General features: G+C 44.3%; 1 long non-coding RNA gene across 2 annotated transcripts in view; it reads left to right on the top strand.

The window, feature by feature from the left end:
• The first annotated feature begins 4446 nt into the window (after positions 1 to 4446).
• Positions 4447 to 17315, top strand: part of LOC142784521 (uncharacterized) — a 247088-nt gene continuing 234219 nt past the window's right edge. The window contains exon 1 of one of the 2 annotated variants that reach the window (XR_012888665.1): positions 4447 to 4579. This is a non-coding gene — a long non-coding RNA (uncharacterized LOC142784521). The remainder of the gene's footprint in view (positions 4580 to 17315) is intronic. The other variant, XR_012888664.1, reaches the window with a different exon arrangement.

Genomic DNA, 17315 nt, shown 5'->3' with positions numbered 1-17315 from the left:
AAGATTTTTTCTTTCTCGTTGTAGTCCTGAAAGAACACGATAACTGGACGTTGGCTGCCCGGCTTTCCGATTGTATGAATTTGACCGACAGAACGACATGTTAGTTGAAGTTTATTGGCAAAAAGATCAGTTAAAACGTCTCTGCCTAATGTTTCGGTTGTTTCCGAGGGATTTTCCTTGATGCCAAAAACAATAAGATTTGAACGCCTACTTCTGTCTTCCAAGTCAGTAATTTTTTTCTTGAAGAAAGTCAACCTTTCGTTCAACATTCTTCACCTTGTCTACCCTTTTTTCTAGTTAAATGATTCGCACAGACAAGTCCGTAAGTAATCTCTGCATGCCATCCTGCTGAGTTCGTAAAGCAGCCACTTCAGAAGTCAACACCTTCTGGCCCTCCAAAATTTGCTTTAACATTTCATGAGTACTATCTTTCACGGACAGACTGTCGGATACATCCGAAGAGGGTCCGGGATTCATCTCAACGTCACCACACGCAAGTAGCTTGCACAACCAATATACATCGTAGGCAATGTGAAGGCACCTCCGTGGGCACGGCAGAACCAGAAGACCACGACAGTCACTTTTGATAGAACAATAATAATCACCATCCTGCACAAGGTATGCGAAAGGCTTGTAAGGCAACGTGCTGGAAACTGGTCTACCGTGCCCACTGAATAAGAACGCCTGAAACCGTTCTTTTAAAGGCTGGCTTGTCGATGTCACGTGTGCATCAGCAGGGGTGTTGTGCAGGGCTGATGGGGGGGGGGGGGGGAAGCCGAACTGGATAACGTTGGTGCGTCCGGGTAGTAGAGGCACGAGTTGGTAGTCCTTGAAGCAGTGGTTTGTTCCGATAAATGGGCGAAACCAAGCAGCAGAACCTGCACAAGGCAGGCGACAGGCTTGTAAGGCAACGTGCTGGAAACTGGTCCACTGTGCCCACTTGAGGCAAGGAACACGGCAATATGCTGTGAGGTGGTTACTACATACATGCGTACACACAGGTGACGACCGGTCCATGCCTTAAGAGCCCCGAAAATCCCTGCACGGAACATCACTAATCGCCCTCCGGTGGGTCAAGGCGCACCAGTAAGATATGTCGAGTGGCCCACTGGTAGGTCACTACACGCATAAAATGAGACCGCAAGAAAGCTTGCCGCCGCTAACGGGTTTATGATTATAAAAGTCTACAGCCCTGCTAAATTCAAAGCAACACCTGGACAACGTTGTTGGTACCGCAGTCACATCTGTAGAAACCAACGGTGAATAGAGTACCTGTGATGAACCATGCTGATGCTGCTACTTATGAATGGCGTGTGCTCTAAAAATGTTATATAAGGCTTGCTGCTTAAGATTACCTAAAATTGACCTCTACAACACCGTACACAAGAAATAAATATAACTCTCAAATCTAAATGAATGCAAAACTAATCGAAACCAATAGTTGCATGCATTAGCTGCATGCATTAGCTGCATGCAGTTAATGCGTTTTACTATTCCCCCTGTTCAGATTATTTACGAGCATGTAATGCCTAAAAAACCTCCACAAGCTGGATCAACTTTGTGATTTCGAGATAAAATTTCCGAGCACGGAAGCAGTGCATTACCTTCAAAATCTACTATTTCATTTTCTTGCGACAATATTTTTTTGATAAGCCGATTAGCTGAAACATTTCTCAACATAAATCATTACCTACACCAAAGTTGCCTAGTTCAGAGCTTAAAACTTGCCTTAGGCAGCCGCGACAGGACAAAGATTTCTGTAACAAACTTCAGATCAGACTTGCAACTAAAAAACACAAAATTTAAGTTAAAATTTGTAATAACAATGTGCAAAAAGCTTCGAACCCCTTTGATGCACATGCCACTTCATTGTATAGGTAATGAATCAAAATACTGACGATTTGGATGATACCACTACAAATCCTTCACAATACGATTCTTGCGTGTCAAAACTTTTGTTATCAAGACACTCTGCTGCAATCTAAATATATCGATATAGGTGTGAGACTGCAGGTGCAGATTTTGCATACTGTATCAGGGTGGCTGAGATAACAGCTGTCATGAAATAAGCCTCAAAGTAGCGGTATTCTCAAGGTTTCGATTGTATCACTGACTTGTTCAATACTAACTGGTATGCGCAGCAGAAAAGAAATACATTCTATTTGATCACCACGCACGGTTAAATTTACGTCCATGCATGAAGCACTGATTTACCTCCTAATGTATTACCATCAATCCACGAACATGAAGGACTAATCCAGTTCACAATACTGGCAGTCTTGATAACACCTTCCCATTTCTACGGGAAAAATATTTCACAGATTTAAGTTTCAGTCATTGCTGCTCTCATTCAATTATTTTATTAAAAGTGTTGATGTGTGTCTTACACAAAAAATACCTTAGAGAGGGGTTTTAGGGGTGTCCTAATTCTATTTTTTACTTTTTAATCTGTAAACTATAATTTAGTTTTTACCCTCTTCCCCCCTTTGTTTCTACAGTATAACAAGCAAGAGCTGCCTAACATGTCTGTCTTCACACCTAAGTTTTTCTTTTTCCTTTCAAATAAAGAGACTTTGCGCACTTAAAATATACACATAAAATTGAGTAGAGCAGCCTTGCCAACTGCACAAATATTTAGAACCTTCACACTAAATAAGTCTTCAAGGGAATCTAGTTGGTGCAGAGTGACAAAAAAGTTGTATGGCAGAAGAAAAACGCATTAAAATCCAGATACACAAGGGACAACTGCTTTTGAACTGTGTTTCTCCTTGCGTGCTGCGTTTTTCTTGCTCAAGTACTTCACACTATGGCAGACCGAATTTGTTTCACCTGTGAAACTAAGAAGAAAAAATAAATAATCGCGTTTCAAAGCTCACTTCACATCTACTATTGCGTCAAAATCCAGTCTTTGAGCTTCTTATAGGTTAAGTTGTTTACCAGGTGACATGTTAATGAATGATCTGAAAACATAACTTGACAGCATGAAGTAGGCGCACAACAGCACGTCCTTTATGAATTTGTGATGGATTCACCTAATGACTTGATGTTACTGCTTTCTGAAGCTGCCGTAAACTCACTCCTTTTACGTTCGTCAGGAGCTGAATGCGAGCAGCTTTAAAGTTTGTTACAGAAGTAAACCATAACAAATGACTTCATAACATATGTCTTCGCAGAACACTAGCTGTTTTTTTGCGATAATATATACAGTTATCCAGCCTTTTTTCATAGCGTAATAATAGTCTTAGACTAGTAAATTTTTTGTAATTGTCCCTCTACCATCAAAATTGTATTGAGCTGACTTGCACTGATGTGACTTAATAAGCCTGGCACAGCTCACACACATTCAAGTTTTTGCGAATTCTCACGTGGAAACCAGGGAGTTTTAAGTGCTGATAAATGTCACTAAGAGATAATACAATGAAATGCATGTGCTTCAGCATACGCACTGTCACTTAGAAGATGACTGTCAGATGTCGACGTAACCATATTCCTGCTGCAAAATTTATTGGCAATTGTTCGTCAAATACAGCCTTACAACGTTGTTAGATCATGGTATGCTACGGTGTTTTTTTTTGTTTTAGACACGGAAAAGGTGGGTAATACAGAATTGTTGTCGAAAAGTATCCTCACTGATATTCTGTGCCTTCTTGATTTCCCATTGTTGTCAGGGCGACAGAACTATGACGCCCAAAGTAGCTCACTACTGTATCCGGCATAACTTCTGAAAAACAAGACCGTGACGAGATTACTCATGTTAATAAATCGCTGTTGCTATCAGCGAGCCACCTTTTGCAGTCAGCTCCGGGACGGAAAAAAGGCAGACACCACACTTTCTTCAGGTAAGGAGGAGCGCGAAGACGCCTGGCGGTTTCTCATGTACTGAGAAGCTGTCACAAACAAGCGCTCAAAAAAAAAACACGGCTCCTAATTCTACCCGCTACGTGAAATCGAGGCGCCAGACTTTCGCAACAGAAACCAGCGAAAAGAAGAAAACAAGAATCAAAGAACTCCTCGGGCACGCCACCCCTCCTCCTCGAAAAGCGTTGCCGCTACCAGCCGACGAGCTTTCTCGCATCCATCGCCGAGTGACCTCCATAATAACCGAGAAGGAAATCGTCTGTCACTCCTGAGTTGCGTCACATGTCACAAGTGGTTATCGAAACTTCTCACCCCTTGCTCAGCTTTGGCTGTGCAGCGCACCGACGAAGGTTCTTGACCTCAGGGCGAACGTATTTAAGCCACCAGTAAATAGTGGTGATCAGGAGAATAGGGAAGATTTGCGGCAACATGCGAAGAGAAGGAGATGAGAGTTTTTCTGCCTACGGGCGATAGCTTATGCTTTCAGCGACAAAGCAGATGAGATAAGGAGGTTTTTCACCTGCGGGTGAAGCTTGTACACAAGCAGAAGAGTGTGATTACCGCCAAATAGCGAAGACGCGTTCTGCAGTCGCAGCACGTGGGAAGCCGACGTGTTACTGGCGAAGAAGTTTTCTTATCGGAGTGCGGACATTTGACGGCGCGAGGATGCCTGGAAGAGAAACTTTGGGCACAGCGGAACGACAGCAGTGCTGTACTTAGAGTGAGTGGCTCCTCGGAAAAAATCATTGAAGCTTTGTTTCAAGAATGTCGGACTCAATAGGTTTGGCAAAACTTTTAGTTTTTAGGTGCCTTGTTTAGTGCATGAGATTGCATTGAAATGTGTTTTGTGGTTTGCACCCACTGTTTTGAGTATATCTTGCTTTAGTGAGTAGCCCATCGTTTTGAGTATTTGTTATTGGTTGCCTATCGTATTAGAATATTGCGGAAAGTGCATACTATTGTGTTGTTCGATCTCCCGTATTTGAGAATATATTTTTCTTTGGTTTTAAACTTTCGGCTCTGACTTGTTGTTTGAACCATAGCCGGGGTTCACTGGCGTGCCAAATTGGACCACTTCTACATTGTCCGTGTTTTCGTGGTTCAGTTCGAGGGGTCCATGTACTTCGGCCTTTGGAATTATTCCAGCGATCACCTCCCTAACTAACGGGACTAGTAACAGAGGTGCGTGATAGCAATTAAATGACGAAGGCCTGCTGTCACCGGGGCTGACGCGGAAATGCGACACGTGGTGCCCTTGTGCCCCAGTAAAGTACTCAACGCCAAGTTTCCGCTGAAGACGGATGTCTGACCACCACGATGTGCGTCTCCAGCTTATAGGCTATAGATGCTCAAATCTACACCAGGCGCCCAGGCACGTGCCGTTGGAGGCGCCTGGCCTGCGACCACCGATCTACAGCATGGTGGTCAGCCCAAGCGGTGAGATGACGGACTCATCAAATGCTGCTAGCTGCAACCATGATTCGCCGGATGATACAGCGTCACTGGAACCTAACTTGTGTTTGGGTGGTGTGTGTATATATATTTTGGAGGTGGTGCAGGCATAATGACCTTCAGAAGAGTTATAAAACCTACTATTGGACACTGCAGTCGGGACCCATTCCCTGTTGTTGAGATCTAGAGAAACGATTTAACCCTCTCGGGCTGCTTGGGAAGCCTTTCAATGTAGTTTTTGGCCAGAGAGCTTGCCATGTGCAGAATGTAAATAAACCATCTGTTGATTTTTCCGCCCTCCCGCCTCTACATGGTTTCTTCAGAATTGCCGGTGCCCAAAGGCCGGTCTGTCTGTCTGTCTGTCTATCTATCTATCTATCTATCTATCTATCTATCTATCTATCTATCTATCTATCTATCTATCTATCTATCTATCTATCTATCTATCTATCTATCTATCTATCTATCTATCTATCTAGGTGTGGGGGCTCTAGTGATCTCCTACTTTGCTGGGGTGAACCAAAATTAGTATGAGAGGGTAAGATGATTTAAGGATTATGAAACACTGACAATGACATGAAGACTGTGACAATCCGATCACGTACCTTGTCAGAACCTTTCCTCCTCGCCTATTGCACATACGCGCGGGCGGGCATGCGCCACAGTTATGCAGGTATTGACGGTGATTGATACTAGTCATTGAGAGTTTATACTGCCACATCCCCCCTCAAGTTTTGTTATCGTCCCATTACAATCTAAGCAATGTTCAGTGTAAACCACACCTGCACTGATCAAGACGTTTTGTGACTGTAGTAGGTCATTTTATTAAGATTACACTCGCAACGCGAACATTACAGATTGTTCTAGAACTCACGGGGTGCTAGCGATAACGCTGGAATATTCGATGGCCCTTGTATAAATGCCGACGCGCTTCACCGAATATAAGTTGACCGAAGGCCAATGCTCCATTGGCCGCTATCAGTGCCATGCTCTCCTTCAGTTCACCGGCCACAAGCTCGGAAGTTTGGTTTGAAACAAGTAGTTTCTACCTTTGTTAGCGTCATGACCACGTGACATGATCAAACCAGAAATGGCGAGTACTGACACGCGTACTTTTAAATCGTGAGCGCAGCAAAAAAAGCTCACAACAGCAGAGTTGAGCGAATGAATGCTGAGAATGAATATGACGGCATCAACAGGCCTCGAAACCCAACATTCTGCATGGCAACCACAACCTATCACAGAGCAATGACAAGTCTTGTTACTGTTTTTGAAAAGCACACTGTTCAGGTTTAATGATGGTGAAACGCGTATTGGGGTTGTAAAAATGTTATCAAATTTTATGAACATTACATATGTCTTTCTGAGTGGTGGGTACCGCTGTCTCGTCGGGTGGACGTCAATTGTAGTTAAGTGCCATTTACTGCACGCGATTTATGTAGCTCTGCCCAGTGCTAAGATCCTCGCGAGCACAAGCGTGGGGTATAAGCTTACCGCTTGTCCTGTTGGTAATGTTCGTGTTTCTGTTCGCATCGTTGCGAAAGCGCAAACAGGCCCTATGAAACATATACGACTATTCAACGTCTACGCGTTAGCATACAACATTTGCGTATATATTTAGCGTCCTTTCGGAAGGCGTCACCCAATAAAAATATTACTAAACAGTCACCTTTTCTGCACGTGCTTCGAATAACATCGATTCCGCAGGCGCGGGGGTCTGTCATACTTTTTAAATTGATTTGAAGAATTCAACGACGAGAATGCATCCTCTCTATGGCATTTAGACACGATGGTGAAGCTATTCCTGGTGGGTTTTTGCGCAACGCAATCTTTCTCGAAAGCCAGAAACCTAATCCCTTCACAGCCGAAAAAATGCAAACACTTACACGCAGCTCAAAAACAGAGAACTGTGTTCATCTAAAAGAAATGTTATTTAGCAAAGAGGAAACACCAAATATTGTGTTGCGAGCAATGTGACATTAAAAAAAAACATTTCATAAGTTGCCGGCGATACGCCGGTCATAGGGCTCTTGGCCTCATCACGCATGGCGAGCGGCGGAAGCCGAAGAACTGAGGGGGCCTTGCAAGGTTTTTTAGCGTGGTGAGAAAACACTGCCAATCGGTAGTTGGTGTCTCTGGGGTCATTCTAGAGTCGCCCATGGCCTCTAAATAACAATAAAACCTCAAAATCTTCTCTATATTGCTCCCATTTCTTCTGCACAATTGTTGTCTTAAGCCAAAAAACAGGGCCATAAATCCAAAGTTCACAACCGTCGACTGATTTGGGAATCGTGAGTGGCATATTTATCGCAGCCGCCACGGGACGCTGTCATGTTTGTTACTTAAGGTAGGACCCTTGTTAGAATAATCCAAAGCGCTCAAGATTATGACGCGCTCTAACGAACAGACGAATTTTCTTGTCCCCTTGTCTCCATATGAAGAAATAGAGGGCTTAGTTCACAAGGTGAGCAAAGCAAGAACTTTGGCAAGCTTGCTCAATACCTCACCCAGTCGTCTCGTCTTACATTGAGAGCCTGAAGCCTTTGAACATTTTGCCATAACTGCTTTATTTGAAAGCACCGGCTTACTAACAACCCAAGAAGCCTTATAGTGCAATTAGCATAGCAACCACCACGGGCGTTTACAACTCGAGGTACGGCCTGTCTAGCCTTCAGATCTGGAAATAAAAATGGCGTAGTGCAGCCGGCATATGTTACGTAATGCGAGCAAAAAGCATGAAAAATTGGCAATGATCACTGGGTGGAAAGAGACGCTGAGTGGGTGAGTGATGAATAAAAGGACAACTCAACAGAACATGATCGAGGCCACGGTGTCTTTTTTTCAGTCAAGTGTGGCTTTTTATTCCTTCAAACCTCCATAATACAACAAACAACAACAACAACAACAACAACTATTCAATATACTGTTATAAATAACGAAAGCAGCCCAAACAAGCCAGGGTCGACAAGGTCGCGGTAAGACGTAGATGAACTCTGTTTCTTTCCTTTTTTCCGCAATGCACTTTAGAAAACTTACATTCCGCCGCACAGCTTTCCGTCATTGCCCCCAACCCAACCGAGTGTTCTCTCTACCAAATTAGAATGATCTTCCTGATATATATTTATACAACGTGTGCACCCAGGTACACGCATAAGGAGTATTGAAGCGCTGTATTGTGTTTTTACACTTTTATTAGGCATCCCTCCGATGCCTTCTGGCTATACGGTGGAATACAGCCCGACCCTTTTATGTCAGGGTTTTGCTATTGCCTAAAAGCATTGGCGCACTCAGGAGCAATCTCTTTCTAAGGCAACTGCTTCGACAATCCCTTGTTAAGAGAGACATCCCTTTTTCAGAAACAGTTGCGGGCACCTTCAAATCCCGAAAGTTTTGCTCGTATGCTCCATGTCTGTACGTGTGCCAGATACTTTCAAGTCACCTGCTGAAAACTCGCCTTCCCTCTTTTTTGAGGCCGTGTCCTGTGATTTCTTTTGAAATAAATGTCCTTGACTCGAGTGCACCGCTTTATCTTTTTGCTTCGTTATGACAAGCTCATTTATTGATATGTAGGGTTTAACGTTCCAAAACCACGATATGATTGTGAAAGACGCCGTAGTGGAGGGCTCCCGAAATTTCGACCACCTCGGGTTCTTTAACGTGCATCCAAATCTGAGCACATGGGCCTACAACATTTCCGCCTCTATCGAAAATGCAGCCGCCACAGCCGGGATTCGATCCCACGACCTGCGGGTCAGCAGCCGAGTACCTTAGCCACTAGACCACCGCGGCGGGGCGCGTTATGACAAGCTCCACTTTGCTTTCGCTCTTGAAGCGCACGTCTTTCCAGCTTACGCCCACGCACAAACTCGCCTTCCCTGTACGTTGTTCCCAAGTTTTCTCCGTCTTAGGGGCGAAGCTACTTAAGCCGTGGGTCTGTACATGTATGTCTCTCTTGGTACGTCACCACCTAGTTCTATCACTCACTCAGCAGGTGTGGACAGACAGACAGACAGACAGACAGACAGACAGACAGACAGACAGACAGACAGACAGACAGACAGACAGACAGACAGACAGACAGACAGACAGACGGGCGGGCGGATGGATGAGCAGACAGGCAGACAGACAGACGGATGGATGGATGGACAGAGGAAAAGAAAGAGAGACAAACGGACGATTCATGGTTTACCGATAAAACCCTCCGAAGATTTGCCCCACTCACTATCATTCACTCCATGGATACAGTGTAACTTTTTTCTACCGACCCTTATCTGCCTTCGGCGTTCTTCCGATGACGTGGCTTCTACTTCGGCGTCTATTTTTTGCTGGTTTCTGTGCGCATAAAGCAAAGCTGCTTCTTTCAAAGGTGTTGCTGCTTCTTATTATTATGATGTCCGCTTGTATTGTTTTCGGAAATGTTGGCCTTTCGTTGTTCTTCCACAACTAATGGTTCTCCTTGGCAACTTTTCAAGCTTTTCGACCTGTACTACCATTTCTCATTAATCGCCAGTACCCACGTCATCACTTTTTTTCTTTCTTACTCCTGCCGTTCCCGTTCCTTCGCTTGATTTCCTCTCTCCAGTTGCACACTTAATATAGGCCACTTTCACCGTGTGGAGCCTGCAGTCCTGCTCATTTTTTTTCTGCTGTCGTATTCTTCTGCGCATTCCCTTCCATCTCACGTTTTTCTCCCCCCTTTACTCTCTCCCCAGATTTCCAGTCTGCCATTTACCCCATTTCAAAGGTTCTCTTTCTGATTCTCGCTTCCGCGCTGACCCATCGCAGAGTAACTGATTCGTTGTATTTGGGCTTCGGCCACCCTCAATATTTACGCACTGTATATTTCGCCAGACATGCTTCGCGAGCCATGCTTTCCTTATATTTGCGAAGGCCGCCGATGCGAGGTGAGTTTCGGTTGGCCTCGAAGCTGCCGCCTCAGCTGTTGCTGCCCATGCCTTCGCAGTTCACGTCCATCGATCAAACTTTTATTCACCGATTGCTTCGCAGAATTCCCTTGCTCCGAAGAACGCCGCTTATTATGACCAACCAGGCGCTGGGACATTTTCACACCGACACGAGAGAAACACTGAGGGCACCGCCCAGCGAAAAAAAAAAAACACACGTATTTTTTCCTCTCGAGTGGTGGAGAAAAGAAAAGTAGGGATATAAGAGGGAGTCCGGAAAAAGAAATAAAAAAGAAGCTGCGCGCGCGTCGCAGAGTTCGCTCGGTGCGACATTTTAAAGATAAATCGCCCGGTGTTTCTTCAAGAGTTTCCCTTCTGTGGTGTCGGAATCCCATGTATCCCCATTTTTTACCGCCATCGCTCCTGTCCCACAATAACCACCGCTTCGAACGGCAGATTGGTTTGGTTTGATGGCAAAGCTGTCTTTCAATTTTCTAGAGTTTTTGCTGATTCCTTACTTTGTTTCAATGAATGGTTGTGTGCCTCAGCCACTCGCCCTTCCCATTTTCACCCAACCTTGACCTTCTACTGGCGCTTTGTTGTGGTCTCGCGAGCTATATGCTCGCTCAATAGCACAACAATGAGCCCTGCTGATGTTTGGCATCGGCGAGCGAGGTCCTCTGTGCCTGGCATGTGTGTATCTTGTTGTAACGAACACTTATGTTCCATCAGCATGATATCAATGCATCAAATTCGACGGCACACAAGTACAGCTGACAAACACACACACGCGAAAAACCATAGTCAGGTTAGGCCGACACAAGACAACAAAACAGGGTATATAGAAATTACAAGTCTTGAAGATATATACGAGCACTCATTGAACCTGACAAGGTTCAAGGAGTGCTCGTATATATCTCGTATATAACGTCCCAAACCCACCATATGATTATGAGAGACGCCGTAGTGGAGGGCTCCGAAACTTTCGACCACCTGGGGTTCTTTAACGTGCACCCAAATCTGAGCACACGGGCCTACAATATTTCCAAACGAAGCATTTGTTGTGCTCACTTTATCGTCTCATATTTTGCGCTTCTTTAACTAACATATAAACATGACGTCGCACCAGTTCCTACACGTCCGTCTGTTGCCAGTTTTTACTGTTTTCCAGGGTTGCCATTGATATAAAGCGTCCAGATTGTGCTCAGATTAGAGCTCATGAAATAAATAAACAAAGCCTATCGAAAGCCACAAAATGAATCGTAATATTTCGTAAGAAGGTACGTGCACTGCTTCGTACTATTCTGTACCGAGATATCGGGCACTTTTTTTTTGCGCAGAATAGACGTCCCTGATATCAGAAGACCCAACTGAGTTGTTGTTTGGAAGCCTTAGATTACCGAATTACCAGGCATTGCCAAGTGAGTGCACGTTAGCTTCCCAGTCGTCGCATTGTCAACGTCTTCGATATGATGGCAGATGTTAGCTGTAGAGCGACGGCCGACGAAACGACGCCTAAGCTGAACCTCGTATCAATTCCACTCGAGCCAGTGGCGCTTCGAAGCTTATGCTAGATAGCGCATCAGGCTATGCTACATTAAACTTTAAGGGGTTGTTCGCAGTTTATATTCTTTCAAAGCTGGTAGTCCATTTTATTAGCAGAGTCTATTGGTTACGGGTTCAAGCTGTGAAAAGGGAAAAAAAAAAGAAATCGCTTTTTTTTATGAAAGGGAACGCAGTATCGAGGAGGAAAATGCGAAAGGAGAAACTGTCGCTGCAAGCGCTTGTCCTCTCTTCCTTTCTGTTTATTCGTGCGCTTCAACTGACAGTTCTAATATGAATAACGTCAGCTCACCGGCTGGAAAATAACGAAAAAGAATCTTTATTTGAAAATTTTGTGATAGTGTGAGTCTCCTCATCGCGAATAACAATATAATCCTCAGCTAGTGATGTATACAGTCCTATAGTATGGAGTCGCAACCGGCGTCAAACCTTAACGCAGTGCGCAGTGTAGCTAAACAAAACGAAAAAAGTTTTAACACTTCAAATGTCTGGCGTTGCAAGTTCCGGCATCTGTGCTGCTGCATTATAACTGAGTGATAGGGAATAGGTTTATAAAAGATGCGGCAGCAAATTCTATGAAATTTTCACTGTGCAACTGTGAAGATATTTCAGAACATGATTAAACAACCAATTTAGCCGAACGTGATTTCGCACAAAAGTGTATACACACAGCTTCAAGTGAGATATCATTATACTCGTTCGACACCAAGAACAACCACAGACTTTTCTCTGGCAGACCCTACAACCAAGGTTCAGAAGTGAAGCCTACTGTTCTTGTTTGTTTTGACAAGAAACATATGCTGATATAGGCTCCAATAGATGTTTTCTTGAAAATAAAGTGATTTCAATAATAATAATGAAAGGGAACTCCATGAACACTTATTATGATAAGTACACCGAAGAACAATAGGAGAGGGAACACTGAATTTCTGTGTATTGAATAGTAGAAATACCATTTACCAATATGATTGGCACATTTCGACTTTCAAGAAAAAAAATTTTGTTGACAATTTATTGCCATGAACGCGAGGTCACATGTCCACCGCGTTTATCCTATTCGCAACTCAAAAGAACATGAGGGGGTGCTGCGGAGTTCAACATGGCTGATTCACGGAGGTCAGCGCGTCCTCTGTCACTTACACAATTATTGAGTTTACTGCAGTGTGATTGCATTTCGCGCTGCTATGTAGAAAGGGAGCGGGTTGTTGACGTGGAGCATTTTATTTAAGTCGGCACCAGTGATCCGCAAGTGCGAGCAGCGTTATTGAAGTGGTCACGTTGTGTGTGTAATGCACACGGAGCACCGCGTCTCTGCGAAATTTGTTTACATCAGGCACCGCAGCGACATGTTGTCACTGGATACGATGGTCATTTAATATGTTCGAGTGAACAAATTAACACTGGTGCCTCACCTAGAAAGAAGGAATCTGCTTGGCCATTCACTTTTTCTTCACGGGCGGAACCACCCTACTATGCTCTTTCCGTATACGACTGGTGCTTGGACAGTTTGCACCTCAGTACGCAGCTTGCCTATATTGCCGGTGGGTGCCGCATGAACTGCTGAAGTCGCGAATATGTCCTCTGAAATGTGATCCCAGTGTGACCTAATAACTGCACATCATGGCCTTGACAAATATTCGACCATCCGTATCTTTCTTCAAACTGTCACGTCATCTATTCAGGCACGATGGTGCTGAAGGCCGAAGAACGTCAGCAGGCTGAAATCCAAGCAAGTCCAAGTATTCATTAGATTGATATGTGTGGTTTAACGTCTCAAAACCACCATATGACTATGAAAGACGACGTAGTGGAGGGCTTTGGAAATTTAGACCAAATGGGGTTCTTTAACGTGCTCACAAATCTGAGCACACGGGCCTACAACATTTCCGCCTCCATTGGAAATGCAGCTTCCGCAGACGGGATGTGAACCCGTGACCTGCAGGGCAGCAGCCGAGTACTTTAGCCACTAGACCATCGCAGCAGAGCAAGCAAGCCCAAGCTCGTGTAGCGCGTGCTTATCACCAACGCATTGGCTTGCCCTCCTGGCTGCTTCGTCATTGCCGTCTCACATGGTTCACTACACTCTCTCGTCTCTTACCATCTAACACACACACGTGTTCTAAATGCGAAGCATTTCTTGGCAAACTTCGGCGACTTTGAGCGTATCTATCTATCTATCTATCTATCTATCTATCTATCTATCTATCTATCTATCTATCTATCTATCTATCTATCTATCTATCTATCTATCTATCTATCTATCTATCTCCTCCTATGACTTTAAGCTCTCCTGGGAGTTTCAATAACAACATCCATACTAAACTTGGTATCGCAAAACATGGCTGAATGAAGAACATATTTCACTAGTCATAACATGATAATCATGACATGTACGTCATGAATGTCATGATTTACATTTCATGGTGCCGCAGCTCTTGCGGTCGTTTTGTTCACAAGTCATGTTGAAAATCTTGTATGGTATGTCATGATGATATGGCGAAAACAAGCGACCGACCCTAAAATGAAAATCATGATATGCGTGTAGCAACATGACTGAAAATCATGTAGCAACATGACTACATGCCACGCTCATGATGCGCTCACGGCCGTTTAGCAAGCGTCACATATACCAAATTTGGTTTTAAGGTATTTGAATGAATGACGAAGGTCTGTTACTGGTGCAAACATGATAAATGTAAGATGCGTGTCATGTAACAACATGACTACATGCCGCACACATGATGCCCTGGTGGCCGTTTTTCTAGCTTTATTTACACCAAAATCGGTATTACGGGACGTGAATAAATGACGAAGGTATGTGACTGGTGCATACATAATAATCATGAGATGCGTGCCATGTGAGAACATGACTCCATGCCACAAATAAGGCGCCAATACATTTCGACATGACGCGGTGGGCGTGATCGCTGGCGTTCATTTCGTCGCGTCACGCCAGGGCTGCCACTCTAGGCGCCAGTCCTGCCATACACTCGCATGCGCGCGCCGCGCTATACGTTGCTGAGACGCATGTGCGTTTCAGCGCGTCCGGCGTCCCTCTGTCACGAAAAGAGAGAGAGAGGCAGTGTTGTCTGCGTATCGCATTAGCATAGCACAATGGTACTCTATGGCATCGGTGCGAAATGCAGCATGTCGCATTTCGCGCCGGTTGCCGTCGGGCCGGACCGACAGACGCTGGTCGCTCTTGCCGTCAGACTATAGAGTGCTCGCGTTTTTCTAACGTGAATACACTAAATTTTGTATCACGTGTGACGTGAATACAAGGCGAATGCAAACGGCCCATCCAAACTGAATAATCATGACACGGAAGTAATGTGCGGCGTCTTTAAGGTCCACCTCGTAACGTTGTGCTGATTTTAAAGTGACATATCAACAGTTCTCATTCATACTTTGCATGTCATCGACTCCCACTGTTTGTGGGATCTGCCGATTTTTATTTTTAAATATAGTCAACTTCGAGGGACTGTGTCAGCTTTCGTAGTATCTCTTAAAACGACAATTATATTAATATTGCAGGATAAGTTTGGCGTCTCTCTTCATAAATTATTTCTTATTTTCTTTCGAATGAACTTGAACCTTACTTCAACCTGGATATATAACTTGTGGTCTGACTAGGGCATCCATAAAACGTTCACTAGGAAGTTGCGCTGTTTGGCCAAAATTGCGACACTCGCCAAAGCGCACTTCTCCAAGGTCTTCCATGAACGTCTGTCGGATTTCTTCCTGGAGTCTTATGATCGTACAGCCGCTACTTTCGGCTACGGACAATATCGCAGATCATGCTGGTCACGTCCACATCTCGACAAGCCACTGGTTGGGTCTGGACCTCTAACTCTTTCTTATGTGAATTTCTTTAAACAGAATAAGAAGCAAGGCTTCGGAAAAAGAGATAGAAGTCTCTCCATCCTGTCGCGTTTATACCTTTTCTCGATAGGCCAGAAAAGATCTTGGCAGTGTCAAAGTCCAGTCTGTGAGGCCAAAAGACTTATTACGATGGCTTTGTATTATATCGCAATATCGTGTAGAAAAGGGTGCTCCATTATCTGTGTACGTGCAGGGTGAGCTTGCCAGTCTCGGAGTAAACTGGCTAGCAGGACAAACTTGTACATATTTTCGGAAGAAAAGGTGGAAAAAACCACCAAGCCTGCGCGAATGTTGCTGGACAGCCATAGCAACAGCTACAAAACGGCTTTTTTGTAGCCCTTTCAAAACACTCTTTGGGTAACTAATAAATGCACACTTTCAGGGTACCCACTAGGCCGTAAATCAACATATTAACTTTTATGTAGCAGGGAAGCAAACATTTGATTCAATTTGATTTGTTTTATTCAATAAATGGCTCATACCTATTCTGAGGTATTGGCCAAAAAAAAGAGTACACTGTAAAATTCTTTATCCTTTTTCGGAGAAGCGTGGTACCCGGTACATCCTAGACAAAACGTATGTACCATTTGTTCATGCTGTCACTGACGATATTAATAATTTCACCTGTGATTTTGTTATAGGCTGGAACTATCAACGACTATCTCGTTACCCAACTCAAATTGAGTGACATCTAGTACAATTGATGTGCTTAAATTCATTCTTACAAACATCAGTGCTCATCCTTTCCCGACATTAAGCTTGCCTAAGGTCAGTTTGCACCGCATTGTCAAGCACCAGCGCAGCACTGTGGTAGAATACTGGGCTGGCACCCGGGTCCTCCGTATTTTTATTTCTTTTCTTAGTTTTTGCTTATGTCACGTGATAGTGATTGCAGGCAACAGCGGTGGCGGCGGCGGTGGCGGAGGCGGTGGAGGATAACTATACGGCGCAACGACCCTCTTTGTGATCTCGTAAAAGGTTTCGCTGTTAAACGTGGGTGAAGCACTGGCTACTGCTTTAAACATCGTAAGAGGTGACAATATTCCTTACAACATTTATCTTGCGACATAGCTCGTGATTTATGCAAAACCTCTGAATAGAAGCATGGTCGTGTGCTTGTTAAGATGCAGCTAAAATGGTTGCTCGGGGAAGTTGCTACGACTTATGGGAGAGAAATAGTGTAGAAAAACGAAACACAAATCACAGGACACATACAACAGCACTGCCGACGATGAAAAATTATGTCAAAGGCGGCGGCGGCAGCAGCAAGGTTGACAGCGATGTTGTTGAGTGCTTACCTCTTTGCCAGTTCTTTCGTTTTTTCGTGCTGCTTCCGTGCAGTTATGTTATGATGCCAGTTGTTCAATCATTCTCCTTCTAGCTGCGTTAATGAATGAACGAAATCTCTGGTTGATGTGGACAATAACATCGACTTGATTATGGAGCACACTGTAGGAGTGGGATGCCAATAAATTATTCCCAAATGCACGTTGAAACACTCACACACTCAGTGTGTGCGAATGTGTTAGGTTTCTAACGTGTTGTCTCTTTCGCGCAGTTTAATCGTGTTTTCACGTAGTTTACACCTCAGGTGCTGAACGCGTACCTAAATTCAAGAACGAGGGTCTTTCTGCACTTCGACGCCATTGAAATACA

The sequence above is a fragment of the Rhipicephalus microplus genome, unplaced genomic scaffold (assembly GCF_043290135.1).
Source record: "Rhipicephalus microplus isolate Deutch F79 unplaced genomic scaffold, USDA_Rmic scaffold_14, whole genome shotgun sequence".
Lineage (NCBI taxonomy): Eukaryota > Metazoa > Arthropoda > Arachnida > Ixodida > Ixodidae > Rhipicephalus > Rhipicephalus microplus.
This window is presented reverse-complemented; position numbering and strand designations above follow the sequence as displayed.